Genomic DNA, 11,410 nt, shown 5'->3' with positions numbered 1-11,410 from the left:
TTTTATATTGCATTATTTTTTTTTCCCAGGAAAAAAGAAAACATAAAACTGCTTCCCTGCTCACATGGTTTGCGTCAAGGAAAATTATGCAGTTTACATTCAGAAATTACATGTGAAAATCACATAAGTATGAGTACCTCTGACTCACTGAGAGAACATTATTTATTCTGTTCTCCTGTAATTTCTGGGGTTATCTATAAAAAGATATCTTTTTTGTAGAACAATCATAATACAACTAATGCCTAGTTCATAAGGCTGAGGAAATTGGGAATAAAAATAAACTCTGTGTAATTTCAATGTGTTTTTATCTACATTTATATCAATCTGCTCTGTGTCAAAATATAATTCCCTTGTTTGCCAGAATTTCCGAATTTATTAAATAATAATGTTATAATGTTCCTCACAGCAATTTTAAATAGGATGCCAGTATACAATGACATCAGAAGATGGAGAGGGTAAGGACAGTCTACAAACATGTAGTTATAAGGATATGAATGAAAATATCAAAATCTTTCAATATGTCCAGCAAATATTGCTCTTCTATTTATAACTGAGACTGTCACCTTTTAGTCTTATTAGCTATGCCCATACAAAATTTCCCAGCAAAGTTTAAATGACTAGGCCTGAAAGCCTCCATTCCATTGATAAAATGCCAACTTGCTGGAGCAGTGCAAATCAGACTGTAAAATAATGCAAAATTCAACAGAAAATAGTCATGCTCACTGACTAGAAAGTAAGAAAAAACAAAAAATATAGAAGAGGAAACTTAAAAGAACCAAATGGAACGGTTTTTTATTAAATCCAAATATATATACTAGAAGTTCACAAAATCCTGCAAAATGCCAACCTAATATCAAGGCAGCGCTAGGTTGGCAGGGGTTCTTTGGTTCTGTGATCAAATACACTTTCAGAATAATGAATACTCTATATCCTACTTTCATAGAATAATATAGCACAGTGATGGTTCTGTGAAGTACTGAACAAGAGAAATTTGTTTAACTTTTAATCCCAAATCTTGCAAAAGACATCTGACTTTTGAACCTTGTTTGCTCTTTTTTGCTTAACACATTTCTAACATAAAATAGTTTGTGAAAAAATGGTATAGAATAATGTAAATCCCAAATCATTTTGCACAGCTAAAATTCACAAAGAAAAGAGTAAGAAGATGCATCAGTATCTAGGAATTCAAATTTCTTTTAAAACATTAAATTGAGCTATAAAACTAAGTAAATAGCAAAGCCTTTTCAAATTAATTTGTGTACATATAAAAGAACCAGGTGGCATTTAAGCATAGTAATCATGCACTTTTCTTTCATTTTTGACAATGCAATTTTATTTTACATTATCTGAGACCACCATAATTACCACAAAAAAAATAAGTAGGCATACTATAATGTATTGGAAACCTTTTGGTTTGCAAAGCACCTAGAGAAATGGCCACTCCTTCATAGTGGATCTTATTTTTTATCTGACTTACTGCTATTTTGTACTTCAAAGATAGCATAAATAATAAAAGAACCTTCAGTTTAAAATATTGAGTGTTATTTTGAAAATAACATCTCTACCATTATCTCAGAATAATTGCAGAAAGCATACCAGAGTTTTGTTTTGTCTTAGTTGCCTTGATCACAGACACACAAAAACATGCCTGAACAAGAAGAAAGACAGAAGTACTTATGTATGCAGCACAATAGCATCACATTGAATGGAAGAACTAGTCTCTGGGGAATAATTTTATGCTTTCTGTTACAGCTATATGGAGCCACTTCAGAACATAATATATATTCTTTTGAAGTCAATGATTCTTGAGGGTTCAAAGCAAGTAAGAATTTGACTCTTGATAGAGTGTATGCATTATACAGAATAGGTTCTTTAAATCTAAGGCTCATGGAGTGCACACACACATACAAGATGAAAAGAAAGTGGGAGAAAATCGCAGAGAAGTGCTTATAACTATTAGGGCCCCAAATTTTTATTTGACATGCATGAAAAAAAAATGAGAAGTTTAGCCATCCTTTGTATTGGGCATGAGGGTGTAGAGATATATTTATTTATTCATTCTTATTTAAAGAGTGGAGAAACAATAGGAGGAAAATAAAAGAGAAAGGAGAAGATTACTTAAAGGTACGACCACAGAAAAGAGGGTCAAACATAACAAGGAAAATATTACCAGTTTTTCTGAAATTCAGTGCCACAACATTCAACCTGGAATCAATTTCTGAGCATGAACCAACTTTCTAGAAGGGATTTGATTGAAGTAAAGTTGTTCTTAGTATTAACTCAAACTTAAAACAAGTCATTCATCACATGAATAGATACTCATTTTTACATACATACATATATTTAGCTTCTTTGGTAGTATTTCTGTTGGTCACATTAAATACAGAAAACAAGGGAAAATTCAGTTTCTTTATGCATGATGCATATAATTCAATAGTATAAATTCATAATAATTGCAATGATTAATTCTGTTGGTATTTATTTATATGCTTTTGGTTAGATGTTAATTCATATAAAATGTATAGATGAGGGAAGCAGCTGTGGCTCGATTAGTTGAGCTCCTGGGTTCGCGTCCCAGGGCCTCCTTGTGAAGGCAGGCTCACCCACATGCTGCGGAGAGCTGCCAGCCCAGGCACTGCGGGAGAGCCGACTCAGCAAGGTGATGCAACAAAAGGGAGACAAGCAAAACCACAGAAGAGCACACAACGAATGGATACAGCAGACAACAAGCAAGCTGCAAGGGTGGGGGGAAAAAATAAATAAGTACAGACACGGAAGAACACAGTGAATGGACACAAAGAGCAGACAGCAAGCAAAAAGCCATGGGGGGGGAGGGATAAAAAGAAAAGTATAGATGAGCACTTGAGAGCAATGGATAGAGAAAGGACAAATTCTTATCTCATTTGTAGGGACAACTAGAAATTAAGACAAACATAAAGGGATACTTGAATCAAGGTGTTGAATGTTAAAGTTCTCCATTCAATAAACTTAACTGTTCCTTCCACAATTTACTATTTACCACTATGAAGGCATGCATCTTAATATTTCTAAAGAATAATTTAAAAGTTATTAGATATCAATTTTATAACTGATTCACAGTTAACTCACTAAAGCAATACTGAACTCTGAGACAATCCTTTGAAGCCAATGTAAAGTATTTTAATAATGCTACTTACAGTAACATGGATTTTCTTACAGAATGGAATGAATTTAAAATATCTTCATTTTTAAACAATTTAAAATGACTTTTTGGAAAAATCTTCTTTAACTTAAATAGTTAAATAATATTATTAATATTATTTAAATAATATATTGCCAGTCTGTTAGTGCAGGCATGAATTTTTTAATATAGGAGTTTGAAATGAAAGTTAAAAAACACAAATGTGGAAAGGTTAAAAGAATAAAACAAAACAAAACTCTGAACTAAAGTTGAAGGAAAGTAATATCTTCCATTCCAACCAATTGGGCTCCCATCTACTGTATGGAAGGCCCTGGGTTTGCTTCCCAGGGCCTCCTTGTGAAGACAAGCTGGCCCGTGCCCACAGAGAGCTGATGGCCCATACCCATGGAGGGTTGGTACAGCAAGAATTTGCTGGCCCAGTACCACTAATTTTACACTGACCCTGAGTTACCATATTATTCTCAGAAATTTAAGAGCCATACACTTTGTTTAAAATTTACCTCACTGCATGACTTCTTAAAATCAACATATATTGTTCAAAGACTTCCTTATTATTATGCTTTACTATTTTCAGTTAAGTTGCTTCTTTCTACTCTGCAATTTCTCAGATTTCTAGAATCACTCTATTTCTTTTTTTAAATTTTTATTGCAAGCAGCTCATTTCTTTCTTCAGCATCTTGCTAGATGTAGCAAACAACAAAATCACAATGCTGACATACTTTATTTCCTCTCCTAAATTACAAATTCATTAGGTGTGATATCTGCATACCCAGGAAATTGAAGATGATTTTTTCCTAAGTATTTGCTACTGCATATATTAGACATATCTTTCAATTTTCTGAAAACTGTTTCATCAACACCTACCATTTGCATAAGCTGTGAAGAATGAAGAAAAGGAAACTAGGAGTGGTTCAATTTATATGAGGAAATATCAAACCTTACCATGAATAGGAAGGACTCATAAGCTCTGTGATCACATTTAATAACTCTATAAAACGCTCATGGTGATAAATTGGTCAGATATCTCCAAAAGGAGCCAATAATTGATTTCTCCTTTTCCAGGAGATGAAGGCTGTAAATGGTCTATGAATTACAATAGAATAATGATAGGCACACATATGTTTGTAATATTGAAAATAGGCTTGTTAATATCTTCCAATAATAGGACAATGGGCTTGGTAACACCTGGAAAGTTTTTAAAGTCTATCACATTTTTAGGAACACACAAATTTAAAACAATGAAAGCCTACAAAAGTAAACTTAGAAATACGTAATTAATTCATCAATCAAAATTTAACTATCAAAGGGAAGCTTTCTCTGATGTTCATTGGTTTAATTTTGACTCCTCTTTAGATAAATGTTCAAATCCCACACAGCAGGTTAAAAATCAATAAGGTGAAAAAAAAGATTCTATGAATTTATATGGGTTAAGAAAACAGATGTTTTTTTTTTCATTTATATCTGGTAAGCTAGCTTCAAATTATGAGACCGCAAAGTGACATATTAAAACAAGGATATATAAAAAAAAGAACAATTAAAATTTTAAGAAAAGCTTTACCAAGAACCAAATGAATATTTATTAATTTGATTATATTAGTTATGCTGCAATAAGTTTAAAATGAATTTTAACAGTGAGCTATATGCATGCTTTGTGTTTTGTATAAGGGGTTTGAATTTTTAAAAAATCAGTTGTAAAATATTGTAAATGCAGTTTAAATTTTAAGGGAGAATGATTAAGTAAGATAATGGAATGCAAAATCTTAAAAAAACTTGTTTTCTCGGCAGCGGACTTGGCCCAGTGGTTAGGGCGTCCGTCTACCACATGGGAGGTCCGCGGTTCAAACCCCGATCCTCCTTGATCCGTGTGGAGCTGGCCCATGAGCAGTGCACGCAAGGAGTGCCCTGCCACAGAGGTGTCCTCCGCATAGGGGAGCCACACCGTCAAGGAGAGCGGAGAGCCGCCCAGCACGAAAGAAAATGCAGCCTGCCCAGGAATGGTGCCGCACACATGGAGAGCTGACACAACAAGATGACACAGCAAAAAGAAACACAGATTCCTGTGCTGCTGACAACAACAGAAGCGGACAAAGAAGACCCAACAAATAGACACAGAGAACAGACAACCGGGGTGGGGGGGAAGGGGAGAGAAATAAATAAATAAATCTAAAAAAATTGTTTTCTTAACTTTAATTACTAGACATGCACATTTGATAATTTTGTTTCAAGACATAAGGAAATATGTAAATTTGCAAAAGCAGAAATCATCCTCGCCTTACCTTCTAATCTCATATGATAAAATTAAAGCATAAGAAAAAATATCCAAACCTGGAAACTAAATGAATGGCTAGATAAATGTTCACTATAGAAAAATCAGAAGATTTCCAATATCCTAAAAATAAATGAAATAGAAAAAGGAACTTCCAAGTAACTACCTGGTTTCATATTTACCAATATTTCTTCAAAAAAAAATAAAGAAATATGAAACTTTACAAAACCACACCTCCAGCAACTTTGAAGTCAAAGAATGTCAGAACTTCAAAATAGCTGTTAGTAAACAAAGAAAAACACCAAATCCCATCAAGTGATCTCCCAAGCTCCTGATCCACTGCAAGATATTGCTGAGATCAAGGGCAGGTTGACATTTAAAACAAAATGTGGGGAAAACAAAAGGAGAGAGATAACAAGAAATTATACTTCATTTTGTGTAAATGAAAGTTGAAAATGGGTACTTCTTTTTCATCAAACTATGCTTTATAAATTGAAATTAACCTATCAATCCACGGGCATTTCTGATTTTTATTCCTGAAAACAAAAAAAAACCTGGATGCTAATTATTTATTTGAATTATCCTGTCCCTTTAAAAGTTCAATTACTACTTTATGATGCCAAGAGAATCTATTTCAAAGTTGATGATTTAAATGTTCATTTATATACAGATTGCCCTTCATTTTTACTATTTAGTTTTTTGCCACTTTTCTAAATCTAGACCTGGAATGCTGATTCACATGCTTCCATAATGCATGATGCACATTGATAGCCTCTAGCACAAAGTTCAACATAAATATTTGTTTTAAAATGCCTAAGTCTGGAGTTTTTATATATTGATCTTTCCAAACTTGGATCACTTTTTAGGCTAGTAATGGTAAAGCGGCTGATTCATCACAATCCAACAGCAAGAGTTTTGAATAAAAGCTTTGATTTTGTAGAACCCACTCCCTGTCTAAGCAAGCCTAAAATTTCCTCAAAAAAATTGTGTATCATTTTTTTTAAGATTAATTTCAAATATGTTATAATCAAAGTTAGAATGTTTTGCCACATATTCACACAAATAAGGCAATGTCTCCTTCTATATACTTTCAGTTATTAATTTTATTGACATGATAAAAATGTATAGACATAGGTCGGCATTTCTGAGGCTTCTGGCCAAGAAAATTTTGCTTGAACCTAAGTGTTAGTCTTTCACCACTATGTCTTCTCCCCTTCTTCCCTCCTAAAGCCCAGAGTCCACCAGGGTGATTCCCATCCCACACCAGATCCTACAGACCAGGCATCTGCCCACTCGAGCCTCTTATTTTTTTTTCAATTTATTTTTTTCTTCATTTTCTTTTCATGTTACATTAAAAAAATAGGAGGTCCCCATATACCCCCCACCCCACCCACCCCACACCTCCCACATCAACAACCTCTTCCATCATCGCGGCACATCCACTGCACCTGGCGAATACATTCTGGAACACTGCTGCACCACGTGGACAGTGGTCCACATTTAGTCCACACTCTCCCCCAGTCCACACAGTGGGCCATGGCAGGACACACAACATCCAGCATCCATCCCTGCAGCACCACCCAGGACAGCTCCAAATCTTGAAAATGCTCCCACACAGCAGCCACCGTGGCCACCCTCTCCACATCACTACTACAATTTCTTTCCTTACTAATCACAATAGTTCCAGAATAGAATATCAGTAAGTCCACTCTAATCCATACTCTATTCCTCCATCCTATGGACCCTGGAATGGTTATATCTAGTCCCCCTCTACATCAAGAAGGGCCTTAGATTCCACATGGATGATGGATGCAATTCTCCTGCTTGCAGCTGTAGGCACTCTTGGCTCCCTGGTGGGTGGCTGACTCTCTTCACCTCCCTATCAGCTGGCCAGGGTAAGTCCAACAAACCAGAGGGTAAGAGCCGCAAGTTTGCTGAGGCCCAGGGCCTGACCGTCACATGGACATTCTGGAGATTCAGGTCTCCTGAGTATATACCAACTCAAATGCCAACCACAGGTCCAGTAAAAGTAACAGAAGAGGCATGTGTAGAAAGGTCATATCTGAGTCCAACTCCATCACACTCAGGAACACAAGCTCCAAAGTTGGGCCAGCTGACGTGGCACTGAACTCCAGAGCCATCTGCCATGACCCTAGAACCTGTGGGTCTCTGCAGCCCTCAGGAGAACCAGCACCTGGGCTTCCATCTACCTTGGCTGTCTCTGGTACCCTGCTGAGGCGTGCATATGCGCGACCCCTCTGATGACCTCCCGACTCTTTTTTGGAGACTCATAGCCATATAAACTCACTTGTCCTTTCCATTTCCCCCTTTTATCCAAAGTCAAAAAGCAGTTTTTAACACCTGATATTACATGTAGGCTGAGATATTCTGCTGGTCTGTATTGACCCCTTTGTTCAAGGTCTTTTTCTGGTTACACCATCAGCTGGTGCTTGGTCCTTCGTCAAGCCTCTTTTATACTTGAAAGAAACTGATGGGCAGGATCCAAGCAGATGGCGAATAGCAAGCACAGGACCATGGACACTCTAGCTGAGGGTCTCTGATTTCTACAAACCCACATATACCAAGAGATGGATGGAACTACTTCTTCAAAATATAATGGCAGCCTGTATCCAACCAAGCTTGATATCCTTAAGTGAAGCCATCCATTAACTTCTTCCTAGGAAGTTTTTTACAATACAGATTGCAGTGTGTCTTCTCTCAGACATAACTTCACCTTGTCCCCTAGTGCCCTACCTTCTCAAAATTTGCAGCTGTGTTTTTGGAACTCTCAGTCCATGATATAGGAGTACTCTATATCCTCAATTGTTTTATTGAACAGTCTCTCTACTTCCCTGACTTAAATGAAACCTATCTGAGGATAATGGTTTCTTTGCATCCATCTCAAAGCAACTTCTTAATCAACTATAAGCCTCAGAGTTCTGAGATGAAGATGGCATCTTCAATATTCTTGAATGCCATTTCTTGTCTATTTCTCCTTCATTCAAGCATAAAAAATAAGTTAGCCAAGGGTAACTATTTCATTCTATACCAATTATTTTTTATGATTTATACTGAGCATAAAATCAGAATCCCCAGAGATTGTAAGCACCCAATTTACTATTTTGCTTTCTGTTCCAGGTGCAGATATCACTTTCCATGGCCTCAGAATCTTGAAGAATCTACCTCACTTTTCAATTTCCTTTATATCTTCCTTAGTGTTGACTTAAACTTCCATTCCATGGAAGTTTCACTCCCTTAGAACTTCTCATGAACCTGCCCTGACTCAATTTAAGGAACCCAGTCTCTGATGAACACTATTTATTTGCATTATGTTAATCCCATTAAATCTTTTTTTCCCCCTTTCAGCAGCCTTGTGGTCCTTTATCCTCATAAATTCTTCTTTGATACTGGCTTCCTCTATTTGCAGCTTAAACTCCATTATTTCAAGATTTTCTTGCCATTGATTTAGAGGCTTCCTGACCAGTTGCCCTGTTGCCACACTCTGGTAAAACATCAAAATATTTCTGGATCAATCTAACTTCTTAACTTCAGCAGCTTAATATTGCAGGTATCATTATGCTTAAATGATTTCAAATATCAAAATGGTCTTTAACAGTTATTTTCAGTGTCTTTATTTCCCTATCTAGCTTCTTCTTCTACTCTCTATGGGCTTTTCTTCACTGTCGCCAATTTGTTTATCATACCAGTTTCCACCTAATCTTAGTTCATGACCTTAGTCATCATCTAAGTCTCATCAACAATCCACTTCTGTTTCAGGTATCAATTACTGTATAAGAAACTATCCCAAAACTTAGTGGCTTAAAACAACCATTTTAATATTCTCATGATTTCCTGTGGCAAGAATTCAGAATGTTTTTGGATGAATGATTTGCTGCTAACCTGTATAGTGCACTCTGGTGTAGCTAAGGCTGGAGGACCCATTTTCAAGTGAGCTTCTTTTTACAATACTCTTGACTTCTTGCTCTCATCACATGGCATTTCACCCTTCCAGGTCTTTCCATCTTGCTTGGGTACCTTATAGCATGATGTTCTCAGGATAGCCAGAAACTTCTGACAGGAAGATTGGCTTTTAAGAAAGAGCATACAACAGGGAAGAAGCAGGTTCTGACCAAATAAAAGGTGGGTCTGGAACTGATATCATTCCACTTACACTCTTGGTCAAGGAATCTCCAGGGCCTGCTCAGACGCAGTTGGGTGGAGAACTAGATTATCTCTCTCTCTCTTTTTTTAATGTGACCTTTTTTAATGCTGCCACCATTATTTTGTGCATTTGTGTCAGAATGTTTGGTTTCAAGTTTGGGACATTCCTCTAATTGTATAATTTACTTTGAGAAGTAAACAGGCAAATTTTTATTGTTCAATACTGCATTCGACATCAAAATTACCCTGAGTAGTTTTTGATAACTTCTGTGGACAAAACTAATGGTGGTTTTTTAAAAAGCACCTTGCCTGAACTTTGAAGAAATTAATGTATTGAGAAAAATATATTTGAACCCTTCTTGGATTATTTTAATTGTACCACTGAAACATTTGAATTAAATTATTTGGCCATTCCAGTCCTGTATCATTCTCATTTGCATAGGCCTATTTGCCTGTCAGCAGTACATATGCCTTGCTCACTGGTCTAGATGCACTACTGTGTAGAGATTATACCTGACTGTACTCTGTTGCACTTACTCAAATAGTATGGAGAATTTATAATCACTTGTACTGTTTCACAAAATAAATATCTCATGTCACATACTAGGTACGCCTCTAATTTCTTTCTACCGAATCCTGCTTAGAGGGCCCCCACTCAACAGCTTTCACTTACTGGGTTCTGGACCAGCCCTGTTCAGAGGCGCAATTTAGGTACACCTCACCCCAACACTTCTTTGAAGTAGGTGTTCTGATCCTCAGTCCAAGTGTAAAGAACTAGTTGTTAAATGCCTCACCCGTTCATCCTCGTCTTTCCACAACAGTTTTGTACTTGATGCACATTTCCCTTGGGCCTAGCTGTAGAATGTGGACGATTAAGTGATTTTGTGATCATTCACATGCCTAGTTTGGTGCCCAGTCACATATAAAATGTACTTCACAACCACCTTGTTACTGTAAGCCTATTAGACTCAAAGCTTTGGGCCACACACGCCTGACATGACTGTATCCAAATAAGCAGTGGCCGATGGCAGTTTTCCTAAATAGGTTGCGGCAGCACATTTGCCAGATGAGTGAAGCACATCACACAGCTTACGACCGAAGCTAGTTTGCCAAATAGACCACGGACTTTACGCTGCTCAAGGCCCAAGCCTGAGTTTCTTCACTCTCCCTGCAGACATCCCAAGCCATTTAACTGAACTTTCTCCTGGGAGGGATGACAGCCTGAGACAGTGCCGGCACCGCAGCATGCCCTCGTACGAGTAGAAGAGGACAGAGAGGCGTAAGGGCCTCCCCTACATGAACTGGTCGTTTCCCCCAGACATTCCAGCCTTGGGGCAGGGGCGCGTTTAAGGGCTGAGGCCTAGGTCGTCGCATATACTCCGCGCAGCCCAGGCTGCCCTGTCACGTGCAGCTAAAGATGCGCCGATAGGGTCAGGTGGCCCCAGATATGCGCAAGCACGTGCTCTGGAGCTGCAGCTTAACTCGCGGTGCCCCGCGCAGGTGCGACAGGGGCGCAAAGGCAGCGCTAGCTGGTATCTTTTGCTAAAACCCTGACATGTTCACGCTGCAGAAAAATATGTGGGATGGAGTCTGTTGTTGCAGTCAGAATTCAATTTAACACAAAGCCAATGGATTCTCGTCATTTCTTGCCACTGAACTACTATAATAAATAAACTCACATCAACATTTATCCTTTTATACTTTCCATTTGTTACATTAGTAGAGCTTTTCCAGCCTGGTCTCAGTTGCCTTCTCATTTTGCTTTCTCAGAAAGTTATTTTGATAACAGTTCCTCTGTCTTT

At 37.4% G+C, this 11,410-nt stretch overlaps 1 non-coding gene across 1 annotated transcript; it reads right to left on the bottom strand.

Annotated features, from left to right (window-relative positions):
- Positions 1 to 11,004: 11,004 nt before the first annotated feature.
- On the bottom strand, positions 11,005 to 11,134 carry LOC111760492 (small nucleolar RNA SNORA76). The gene has a single exon (XR_002794159.2). It is a non-coding gene; the product is annotated as a small nucleolar RNA SNORA76 (small nucleolar RNA).
- Between the last annotated feature and the right edge of the window lie 276 nt (positions 11,135 to 11,410).

Source organism: Dasypus novemcinctus, chromosome 5 (assembly GCF_030445035.2).
Source record: "Dasypus novemcinctus isolate mDasNov1 chromosome 5, mDasNov1.1.hap2, whole genome shotgun sequence".
Classification (NCBI taxonomy): Eukaryota; Metazoa; Chordata; class Mammalia; order Cingulata; family Dasypodidae; genus Dasypus; species Dasypus novemcinctus.
The sequence above is the reverse complement of the archived record's forward strand: the minus strand, read 5'-3'. Positions and strand labels throughout refer to the sequence as shown.